At 39.5% G+C, this 13,092-nt stretch overlaps 1 protein-coding gene across 2 annotated transcripts in view; it reads left to right on the forward strand.

Moving 5' to 3' along the window:
- Nucleotides 1-13,092, forward strand: part of lrrc4ca (leucine rich repeat containing 4C, genome duplicate a) — a 137,069-nt gene that overhangs the window by 109,601 nt on the left and 14,376 nt on the right. The window lies entirely within an intron of this gene.

Raw genomic sequence — 13,092 nt, forward strand, 5'->3', positions numbered from 1 at the left:
GGGGACATGTCCAGCTCTGATGGATGGCTTTGGCTCCCGCAGTCCCTCAGTAGCTTGAGGTTTACAATAGAATTTGCTTTGAGTCTCTCAAAGGGCCGCATCCACAAATAGAGAGAGATAAATAAAACACCCCCTCACATATACAGTACGTACTGACATGCAATTCCCCTATACTAAAACCACACAGAGATACGCACCCACACAAGAACTGATTACACATGTCTACATATGTGTAATCACACGTATTGCACACAGACTGCATTATTTACCAGTGCCTACACATGCAGGGCACGGATAAATTAATTAAAAGCTGCATAAAAAAACATTGAGGGTATGGTGCTGTATTTTTGCAATAACAATTTAGGTCTTGTGATGTCCTCATAAGAAATCAGCAGTTGCCAGTAATCGTTTAGTCTGCTCCATGTCCAAATTAGTCTGCATGGTGACTTTCTTAATCAATGTGGTTGCAAACTGCGATGTGATGTGACTGCTAACATGGAGTCTCTCTCTCTCACTCACTCACACACACACACACACACACACACTCCTGGGGTCTCCAGCTAAAGTTAAATGTCTGCCAGCTGAGCGTGTCCCTCAGTCAGGCTTTTGTTCGTCTCCAGCTGAAGCTCTGTAATTTGTTCGCCAGTAATGAAGCTTCAGTGTTGGCATATTGGTCAAAATTGGTCATTTAAACAGAAGTTTTGAATCTTTCATCTAACATCTTACAGCACTTATATTTTTAATATTTAAAAGATTTGCATTTCTTGATGAAATGCAAATAATTTGTATATTTTAGCAAAAAAATCAAAATTGTGAGACTCTCTGTGCAGAGATCTAACAGCACACTAAAATCTATGCTCTGTATCTGTCTATGATGTCTTCTCACATGCTGTATGTAAGAATTCATTACTGGCTGAACTCACACTGTCTGACGATGCAGACACAGTTCTGAGTGCTGTGTGCAGCTTGTAGCAGTGACTGCTCCGGCATCGTCTGTAATGAGATATGTGTTCAAGTTCAAACTGAAACGGCACCCTGTCTCATGAGCAAATCTGAAACAAAGCTGTGTACACCACTGCGTTTTGATCCATTGGATTTTGATGCCAAAACTAAATGCCCTTGGGACATTTCTGCATTTCTGTAATAAAAAAACAAAACAAACAAAACAAACAAAAAAAAAAAACTGCAGAGGCCAAGATGCCTGTGACTCGGCAGGGTGAGCATGACAGGCATATGGCAAGGGAAATGTACTTTTTTGGTTCATTACATGCTTGAAAATTCGTCGCGTCTTATATATCTACTCTCTCGAGCGTGCGTCTCTCCTCTCTGCTTCTACTATTATATATATATTATATGGATATATATATATAGTTATATATATATATATATATAGTAGAGGAGTACTGTTTCTTGGTCAGGGAGCACCAGTAGTATTGTGGGAGAGTATTTACGCACTTTTGTTCTATTATTAAATCCTGGTTATGTAAACCACCAGGAGACGACACCAACAAATAATGATTCACTCTAATTCAATTGTATAACAGGCCTATTTCAACAAGGAAATCAGAGGTGGTGCGTGCCGTGCCTGTGAGTAAAAATGTGTGTAGGGAGTATACACGTCTATAAATAGTAAGTAGTAGAATTGTAAGTGAGCTCTACTTCTTACCCAATTAATCCATTGTAAAAAAAAAAAACAATCCAAATATGCCTTTCAAACTATACAATCTTGATTAATCCGTTTATTATATAGCTTAAATGTGTTTTACAATAAAGGAGAAATAGGGTGTTTAAGTTGAATTCATAAACGATAAAATTAAACTTTGCTCATTTAAATAAACATGAAGTGTAGGTGTAATTGTAACACAAGTCGGCTATTGCAAATAGCTCATTGAGGCTAATGTTGGCCAGTGTTAGCAAACTTGATTGAATAGATTGAAATGTATTTGTTGGGGACTGAATCAGTATGTTGACTTTATGGCCAAGCTGCTGCTGCTGCTTCACAACATTTTAGCATTTACCATTATTGCCAATTATCCAGTTGGGCCTCTGTTCAGAAAAAGTCACATAAACTCACTGTAAGTATTTTTTTAATGGTAAATCCTGGTTTCTTAAGCAAAACCATTATATATTTTATTAGCGCTACACCATAAAAGTGAGAATGCCAAGGATAGTCAAGTTTCCTAGCAGGTTACCCCATCCTACTCATTCCTCTTAATGATAATGATAAAGCCTGTTATGCTTTCCACTAAAAAGATGAAAAATAACAGAGTAAATGTAAAACTTAAAAGAAAATGGAGCAACAAGTTCCCATGAATGACAGAATGGGCCTTGAGCATTATTCTTGACTTTAGGATTACTATGTTATGAGGAACAATGTATTCTCAATGCCCGGTCCATTTTAATAACATTTAAGTGCGTCTCATGGTTGTCGTTAGTGAATGGAACAGAAATGTATTTAAAAACACAAAATATGTTATTTGTCAATTGATCCTAATCTCAAATATGACTTCTTATCTGTTTCACAAAATGTTTAGGTGACTAAAACTACTTGATTGAAGAAAACTATTGTTGACCATTGGTAAGTGATGGGACCTGGTCTGCTGTGTTAAAGTCAAAGGCCTTGCATCCCCCCCAACACCCACATTGTTACATTATAAAAACATTACACTGTTTCCTTCTTTGGCACTGAATATATTAACATAATGTTTTTCAAGCTGTTCAAAGAAAATGGTGTCTTTTAGGTACCGAGGGAGGAAAGGTGGGTGTTCAATACAGTAAAGATTTAGTAGTAACATTTATCAAATAGAATGAAGCCGGCCAGTATACTACTACTAAATCATAACTAATTCTGATGAATAGACTTTGTGAGAGAAACTGAGAAAAAATCTCGCCTTAGTAACCTTGTCTTAATGTCCTTCAGATCTGACTTGAAAATTACATTTTACCATTCACTCATGTTCATTCTGCTGATGTTGCCTCATTGTAAGCAATAATTCTATAGAGCCAATTGAAGTACAGAAAATATCCCATGTTGCCATGTTGTCTTTTTGCTGAGACTATGTGAGAAATGTTCAATCAATAATTTAATTTCCCTGGTCTCATTTAGTGATGCTTTGTGTGATATTTCAAGGTATTATTGTCCATTGCCTTGAGCAATCTAAGGCATCTAATTCAAGTGTGGGGTTTGATCTCAGTTAGAAAAACAAAAAAAAGTCTTTGATATTTGCATGTGAAAGCAGCATGTAAAGAAGGATATATAGCAAGATTATCTGTTGACCTGTTATGCTATCTGATGACCTACTTTATCCTCTCATCACACTCCCTCTTTTAATTCTTTTGCTCTTATTTTGCTTGATGTCCTTGATATCATCAAGTGCCCCATATTGATGAAGCCAAATAACTTTAATCAAAGAATATCTAGATTAATTCCTGAGTCAACCTACACATCATCCCATGCAATTTGATAATCCCATGATAATAATCTAAAACCTTAGGCGCTTATTGTGACTCGTGAAGTAACAGAACCTTTTTTTAGTCATGAGACGCCTTCAGCCATTTTATTTCCTGCATGATTTCTTAGCTTTCTATTGACTGCAGCTGGGAAGCCGAGTGGATTTAAATGAAAGGTTGCTGTTAGCATTCCATCCAGACCATCCATACTTTTTTTCAGCACAGGTCAGAATTTACACTACACACTTAAAATAGAAAGATAAAACACTGGCAAAAGGCAGTAACATTTTACACAGGTCACGTCACTCCATGCCATCTGACCTGGCAGTCCTCCCAGAAAAGAAATAGAGGGAAATCACAGCTGCTGTCTCACGCTTTCTCTTCCCTCTCTATGTCAGGCTCACTCTCAGACACGCGTTACCCCATCTACCCGATCCACATGGGGGGAAGCACAGTCTTAGTTATCGTGTTTAATTTGTTTCCCACTGAGTCTCCAGTGTTCTCGGCTGAATTATCAAAGCGGTTTGATCTTTTCTGTTACGTTCAGAGTGTATACTAACCAACTGGGGGGGAAAGTCTTTTAGGAAGAGCTTTTTTATCTTCTCATACATTGTTAAATAATTACTCTATTTCCTTTAAAAATGTCTGAATATCACTTTATTGATTAGGTATGATTTCTCCCATGCATGATGTAAATCATTTGAGGCATGTGGATACATACAAACTCCATGTGAGGGAAAGTTTTGACTGGCTTTGTGGAATTTACATCTCTGAGCAGATGAAAACAGTGGCCCCAAGCCTGGACATGTGCAGTGTGAGAGCACACACCAGGACCTGGAGTGTAGTGAGCAATGACCCATGCTGAGGTTCTGCTTCAATAATTAAAGTTCATTGCTTTTCCATTGCACTTTTTTTAATTTATAGTGTAATTTAATTTGGCATTGGGGGGACAAAAAAATAAAGTGCACTTTAGAGTCTAATTGATGCTGGTTTCTCCTTAGTCCTGCATCCTCAGCATTCTTCCTCTCCAACCAATGAAGTTAACTAGGCGGGGGATGGAGTGCAGAGGAAGACAGGGGAGAGCGAGAGAGAAAGGCAAAGAAAGAGACAGTTAAGAGGGAAGAGGCAGGAAATAAGGAGGTTATCACGTGGGGGGTGCAAATTTGATTTCTTCTACATCCATTGTTAGCTCATGGCTTTAAGAGGCAGCGACAGTCCATTTTCATGTTACTGTTGTGAGGGAGATTAGCAGAGGCTGGGCTTGTTTCTATTTGAGGAATAATGAAGAGTGTGTCCCTATACAAACAGTACTCCACTCTTGCAGCAGGTCTATTAGCCCCCCCCCCCCCCTACTCCAATCCCCTTCATGCACACCCTTTCTTTCTCCCTCTTTAGAAATGAAAAAGCAAAGCAAGGTCCATCATTTCTCATCCTGTTTTAATCCAGTTCATAAAAAAAAATTGCATAGAGGATTTGTGTTGTGGCACAGCAACCAGAATGTGGAAGAAAGTCATGTAGAAATGGCAAACTCCAGGGATACCACACTCTCGCCAGGTGAGAACCCTTACAGACGAGCTTTGCTCCTGTGGAGCACTTTACTGTACTGTGGCAACAATGTCATTTTAATTATGTGCTTGCTGAAAACCTGCACTGACACAAGACCTGGATACCTCCCCAGATGGTAGGAAGGGGAAGGGATTGCCTTGCATCAGTCTGAAAGTATGAGCTTCCTTGCATACTTTCTGCGGCACCTTTTATTTTTAGTATCTTGACTTTTTGCAGCTATGGGGAACCTCCCAAATGGCCTGAATGTAAGGATGCATTTGACACCTTTGTTCATTAAAAGAAATAGGGAGCAGCAAGGTAGTCTTTCATTGGCTCCCATGACAACACAAGAATGCCTGGAACAGGCCATGGAGAGGCAGCCTCACAAAGCTTATCTGGCCCCACTTCTCCGCCTTCCAATAATTCACTCTGGTCCTGGTGGAGTAAAGGTGTCAGCCAAGACATTCACACCACCGGTTCATCCGAACAGAGAAATGGAATGATGAAAGGAAAACACCAGAGGAGATGGGGGAGGACAAGTGGCTCTTTTAATGACTCTGGAGTGTGATGGGAATGTTGTTAATGAGGAGGGCTGGGATAAGAAGCTATGCTTCCCACGTAGAGACCGACAAGCCTGGCAGGAGACTGAAGAACAACTCGGCTCAGCTTTGCTCTATGCGGTTACAGCTGAGCAAAGCCAAGCAGAGCTCTGCAGACCACAGGAGTGTGGGATGAATAGAGTTTGACTGTGAGGCAGGCAAAGATGGCATCGAGAATGAGCAGCTCCTCTTTTTCTTTTCCTCTCTCCCCTCTCTCCCAGAGAGACAGTGGCAGCTCTCTGGTGAAGATCAGAAACGTGGGAGATGGAAAGTGAGCGGGAGTGGGTGAAAGAGGGAGAAGAGAGAGACAGTTGCCCCAGGAGCCCCATTTCTAGTCAGTAATTCCACCGGGGCTCTCCCCACCACTCTTCAGTTTCCATCTCCAGATGAAAAATAAATAACCTCTTCAGACGGCCTCTCTCTCCTCTGAGAGAGAAAGAGAGCTTTCCCAAGAGCAGTGTTCACTTTCCATGTAGTTATCTCTCTGTCTCCCCTCTTTAACTTAATCTTTTTTCACACACTGTCACATGTACACTCTACAGCACTGTAGATATGGATGACCACAGTCGGTACATGCATAAGGATGCATGATTCATTCTAATGTATGTACAGTATATCAGAAAGAGAGCAATAGTGTACTATTTTGTGTTTTAAATATTCTCAAATGTAAGTCTGTTCATCAACCCGGGGTAACTTTTCATTTTTGCCAGCACACAAAATAACCAAAGTCAGACTTTGCACTGATCCTGCATCATCTTTTCTTTTACCTCACATATTGAGGTATAAGATGCATCAGTCTACCTTTGCACTCAAAGAGCCACCTGCTTCAAACAGTGGTTATCAGCCTGTGACAAGGTACATAGTACAATACTGCTTTTGTACATGGAATAAGTAACATTTACTTATCTCTTCTGCAATGGAGCATTTGCTCCCTGTGCAAGCACGACTGGCAGAGCATAAAAGCCGGTACTGCCAGGCACTGAAGCTAAAGGCTAGTCAGGTGAAAGATTGTTCTGGAAAGTGCTGTAAGGCTGATGGCCTCGTCAAGAAAGAGAGACAGAGAGACAGAGAGAGAGAGAGAGACACTCACGGCCGATTGTGCATGACGAGTGCTCCCTGCTATCTCATGCTTCTTCCTGGGCTTTCATGCAAAAAAAAAGCTGAGCAGAAGAAAAGACGAGTGCCACGTGTCTGTCTGGTTTTGGACTTGTCAACACAAGTACTTCATTTTACATTCAGCATTGTTATTTATTAATACCTTTACTGTGGTTGCTGGCACAAAACAGCCAATGTCATGATCTGGTGAGTTGACGTTAAGACCTGTGTGAACATCTAATACAGATGTGTTCCTGTGTTTATGCTCACTTCCTCTCTTTGCCTCTCTTTTTCTATCTTCCACTTTAGTATAATGATCAGCGTTATAATCTGTCCGTGCTTACCTCTTCTCTAGTAGTCAGAAATCCCTTTCTTAACTCTACTATCAACTTCAAGTTCTGATAAAGAGCGTTCTGCTTAGTTCTGATATCGCACTGTAAATCCGCTTAGGAGCCCTAGCATTGAGCTGAAGAGGCAATGTAGTAGCTACACTCCTGTATGCTCGCTCTCTTGCATGGTTCATAGCTTGCTTGATGACATGTCTTTTTGTGTGGTTTTGCACATTACAACGAAATGTGTCCACATGGATTTTCAGAAAGCTGCGTGAAGAATTGTCTCAGTATGTGGAAATAGACATGCATATGCACTAAGAGGTTGTTATGCTGGCTTGTGTGCTGGGTTTTCTCATTTGGGGCTGAGGAAAAGTGAAAGGTGAGAATTTCAAAGCAAAGCTGTGGCAAAAAACATGCCACTTTGCTCATCTACACTCAGTCATGTACAGTATAGACAATATTATATAGATATGAATGAACATACCCAGGCACAGCTAAAACAAACACTAAAGTCTCAAGCCCTGCAGCTGTCTCTAGAGTATGCAATGCTCATTACACCACACTATTATTAAGTATTTGATGATTTGATGAAGAAAATCATGTAATGTAAAGTTTGTCCTGAGTTTAGTGTAAATACATTTATCTCCTTGGAATCATGAACATAATTAACTAAATGCATAGCAATATGCCTCGTAGATTATGAGATTGCTTATTTAAAAAGTTAAAAGTTAACACGAGTGCTTAGGGTGGTACTGAAGGAAAGGTCAAAGGTCACTAAAGTCAAAAGGGTCCAGCCTATGGGGAGCACAATCTGCCTTCTAGTATTGAATACTTCCGAGTGGAAATATAGTGGAAATATTTGCCTGATAGCAGCAGGAAACACCAGTCGGTTAATCTTTTCTTATTCAGGAAGTCAGAGTGAGATCACAAAACAAAAGAGCCCTAAAAACAGGATTCATGCTCTGGGGTCCACAATTATCCGATGAAGATTAGAATATGCTATTTTTTTTTCTTTAATGTCTTCTGTCTAAAACTGAAACATAATTGGATTGTAGCACCAGATAAAAAAATCATGAAGGGTCTAAAATGAAACGAACTCATCCTCTGGTGTACGTGAATGTGCCTGATGTTAATGCCAGAATAAGAAGCATATCCTCTGTGTACCATGAATATCCAGTTTGACCTGAGAGCAATGCTACACAAAAGGGCAGGAGTAGTCAATACAATGAACATATATCATTGTCTGGGGAATATGAATATTTATAGTTTGTTTAGTGTTGGTCACAGTCCACTAGTTCAGCATTAACATCCGTCATTCTCTATAACACAGCAAAAATGAAACTGAAGTAACAATGCTTGTGCTGACACAACAAACTATTAAACTTTTTATGCAGTTTAGCCTGTGTGCACTTATTGCCTAAACACTTAATGATCCAGATTTTCAGAGTTGGTTTTATAGTAGAGTCAGATACATTACAGGCATTACATCATAAAACAGTTTAATGTGACTATACCAAGAAGTCAGTTTCTGAGTGAAATGGGGCACCAATTGAAGCCTTCTATTTAATTCCCGGAGAAAAATCCAAATGAGTGAAATCTGAAGAAAGAACAGAAGGGGAAATTTAGAGAATATCTCTCCAATTTGTCAGTTTGCCATGTCCCTTTGATGGCGCCGCATGCTAACCACTTCAGCTACTGCTCTCATCTCTTCCTGGAGACAGACACACCCAGTGACTCACCATGATGTCCGTCACACCAGAAAATTAATGATAGTTAAAAATATATATATATTCTTGCACTCCTCAGTCCTCTTTTTTTCTCTCCATGTGTCTCTCACCTTTACTAAAACATGTCTATATACCACTGTTCCTTTTAATTTGTATTCTACTTTTCTGTCACTTCAAGGTTTCACCTCTCAGCCCTATGCTTCATTATTCCTTCTCTCCTCTCTCCTTACATCACTCCATTTCTGGTACTCTATGTTTCTAAACAGTGATTTTGTCTCCCTTTTCCCTAATATTTATAATGAACAAGAATTGTAAGCAGAGTCATTTTTACTTATACCACACAGAGAGTCAATTTCCCATTGTACAATCCTAGGTTGTGTTTTCATTGATTTGCGTTACACATGCTTATTGACTTGGTGTGGTATGCCTCCTGTATCACCCTGCGGTAGCATGGCATCCGTTCTTATGCATTTTTCTTCAGAGGCTTTCATATGAGAGTCAGACGTTTTCGAGGGAAAGATTTCATATTGGTAATTTACTCCTCTCTCTCTCTCTGGGGCTAACCATGCAGTCTGTGTCTTTCATCTTCCCTGCTTCTCCTCAAACTACCTTTTGCTGGATTTTTCCCTCTGCATTTGGAGTGTTGGTATTGTAACCCTATTTGCTTCCCTCTGACTATTTTCCTCTTTGTGTCATGTGTTCTTCTTCATACTAGTATCTTCACTGATCAAAATGTCTCCAAAGACTCATATACTTTTGATATGGCCTGACCATATTACCATTACAAACTGGTATGTATATTGGTGAAAATATAGAAGGGTGACTATGAATCCAGTTCACAGGCAGGTGAGTGAAAAGAATATTTTCATGATCAGGAGACAAGTGAAACCTGGAGCCAAAGGGCTGCTCTATGCACAGTAAAACACTTCATATTTACTCATTCTTTTCTTCTCCCCTTCTTGTCTTTGTTACTTTATTTTCCTCTACAGCCCAATCTGTCAGCTTTTCTTCCTCTCTACACGGCATATCTCATCCCTCCCCTCCTGATTGAACTCTCTTTGGACTCCAAATGCTAATTCAGTCAGGCACTTAATCAGACATATTAATTCCATATCTCCCCTGATTGCACTAATTCCACTCCGCAATGAGTTTCTCTGCGGCATCCCTCCGGTGAAGCAGAATTTTAAACTGTGGTGCTAACTGAGGTCTGTAAAATGTTTCCCTAAAACAAACAAGGCCATGTGTTGACAACAAATGTGGCAAGGATAATATGCGGCAGTGTATCATGTTCCGCTGTGATCCTTCAGCCCCCCCTTCCAGCCATTTCAATTCAACTGGACTTGTAGATAGTCATGTTTTGTGTCATTCTGACAAGTAGTACATGAAGCCATCCTATGAAAATAAATGAACCTCATCTTGCACCAGCCAATTATAAATAAAAAAATAAATAAATCTGGCAACAATGTCTATTGCTTCTGACTCACTTTGGCTAAACGACGCATCATTGCAACATATTTGTCTGCATTTCAAGAAAGTCTGGTTGTCAGTGGCAGTAATTATTGAGTAAATTCATTATACAGTGCAGACACAAGCTTTCCTGTACAAACACACAAACACATACACACACACACAAGAGCACAGAGATAAACAGAATATGCCTGAAAAGCCTGTAAGCTCTTATATTGTCTACTGAAAAATGGTGTACATAGCTGAGACGTGCATTAATTAAAATCATATTAAAGTACTGATTTAGCCTGCATTCTAATTTAATTAAGTCACAGATCATATAATTGGGAGAATTACAAAATTGCAGTCTTTGTCCCAGAAAATTGTATTCCATCTTAATGCCTACTTTAAAGTCTGTTAATTTCTTTTATCTTGTCACCATCGTCTTCTATCGACTTTTTTTTTTAAATAGAAAATATGGCTTAGGAATCTGTGTATGCGTTTGCATCATATCGAAGCAAACCTTCAACTTCTTTTGATCTCTCTGCTTTAAACAACAAAATCTATCTATCTATCTATCTATCTATCTATCTATCTATCTATCTGTTTTTTTTTTCTTACTGTCTGGTCACTTAGCAATTTGGCCTGTCGAAGACCCTCTACCAGACACAGATGGATTTACCATTAGATAATGACAAATGGCAGGCACAGCTGAGCTGATTTCAGCACGTACTGCTCCTTTGGGAGCCTGTACTCACCACACTGCAAACCACACTGACCACCCCCCACCCAAGATGTTAATTAAACGAGTGGCTGTGCAGGCAATTGATTCAACTTGACATGCATTTCTGGTCATTTCCAGTGGGTGATGTAGTGTGACCTGCGGGTCAAAATATGCTGAGATCTGGAGCAGAAGGCACTGACATTAGTCTTGATTTGTTGGACTACTATTCTTTCAGAGAGGGACTTTATCTGTGTGTGAGTTCATGGGAGATAAAGAGAGAGGAAATGTGGAAACATGGCTGAGTCGATCTTTGATGTCCTGCAGAATCCCTAAAGATGGAGTAGAAGTTTACTGGACTGACACGTTGAGTTGATGAGATAAGAAGTGGCCCTGATGTACATGCAAATTAGGTGGAAATAAAATGTTTCGGAAAATATCATTGCTGCCACATAGCTGCTAGGATTTCTTTTCTTATAACTACTATGTTTGTGATGTCGAATGTTTGTGAATCAGACTTTGAAGAGGCAGTGACTCATCACAATCTGCACCACACAGAGGATAGGGGTGATCAATCTGCCAATCTGTCTGCATTTGGTGTGACTTTCCAAAATTAGTGCAGTGACAGTAATATTGGAAAGTTCTATGTTGGTTAAACTGATATGAATATTTGCTATTTGCAATAAGAACAGCATTACCTTCCAATTTCTCTTTCATCACTGTCATTATATATATATAGATATATATATATAGATAGATATATATAGATATAGATATATATAGATATATAGTACAAAGCATTACAAAGCAGTTGCACTTTGTTTCATCTCTTTTCTTATCTTAAAGACCCAACCACCACTACTGAAGCAGCAGCTGTCTCTGACAGACTGTCTGCATGTTTAAGGTTTGAGTATAGTTCTTTCTTTTTAATTTGAAAGAACATACATCATTTAGACACATTTTGAAACACTGACTCGAGACATGCTTTGAAAAATGGAATGATGCCATGTTTTATCAAAGACGGAAGAAAAGCCAGAGGGTGTTTTGTGTGTGCGCATGTGTGTGTGTGTGTGTGTGGTGCAATATTGATGTTGTTGATAATAACAACAATGATAATGATTACAACGGCAAAGCTCATATCTATCAACGTTATCTGTGGGGATGATTTGTCATTCTTAGTGAGGTTTCAGCCAAAGAGCATCGGATAGTTCTTCCTCAAAGTACTATGCTGCATATCATGCTGTTTTACAATATCTAACACATATACTGTATGATCTTTAAAATTTCTGAACAATTTTGTATTATGTATTATTGTTACTGTTGTATATATAGATGCAGCCTGGAAATGGTCCATGATCGGTCTATGACAGGTCCATGTCAGGCCCTTGCTTATCTGAATGTAATGAATGGATATATCAGCCATTCAGAATTGCTGCTGTCGGCTGGCAGCCGGCTGGATTAAGCTACTGTATACACCACAGTAGCAGTAAAGCTGTACACTGGAGACTTGGAACTTAGACTGACATTAGCAGATAAGTCTGGCTATTCTGCGTGTTCCATAATGTCAATGAATCTCAGGAAAAGAACACAATGTCCTTCTAACAAGGTGCCTGCTTTACTCTGGTTTATTTTTCTGTGCCATAGATGTCCATTTGAGCCACTCTCATTTAGATAAACATTCAGTTTAGTTCATTTCATACACACTGTCGTGCTACCTTAAACACTCACTGAAGCACTAGACTTGTTTCTGAAAATAGTCCTAGTGCACGTCTTACAGTTGGGCAGTTGTTTGAGGATGATCTGCGATCAGCTCCAGCCCACCACAACCCTGCAAAGGACAAACATTTATAGGAACATGTATGAATGAATGCATATTAGTACATTTGTATTTAAATATTTGCATCTTTCATAGGAGCAATTTGGGTTCAGGCTTGGTGCCATAAATAGGCTGAGTAAGTTGGAGTGTGCTAAAAGACAGACTGATCAAGCAGGCAGAACCATATTCCTTTAAATTTCCAATTACTGAGCCTGCAGGGACAAGACTGCTTTAACACACCAAGGCATGTGACTTGATTTAGATTTGCCTTCCAGGACCTTATGATGACCTGGGAATGGTCTTGGACTTACTGTGAAAGCACCTCTTGCAAGTGTTCTATTCCACTCCAACCAGCAAACTC

The sequence above is a fragment of the Larimichthys crocea genome, chromosome XXI, assembly GCF_000972845.2.
Source record: "Larimichthys crocea isolate SSNF chromosome XXI, L_crocea_2.0, whole genome shotgun sequence".
NCBI classification, from domain to species: domain Eukaryota; kingdom Metazoa; phylum Chordata; class Actinopteri; family Sciaenidae; genus Larimichthys; species Larimichthys crocea.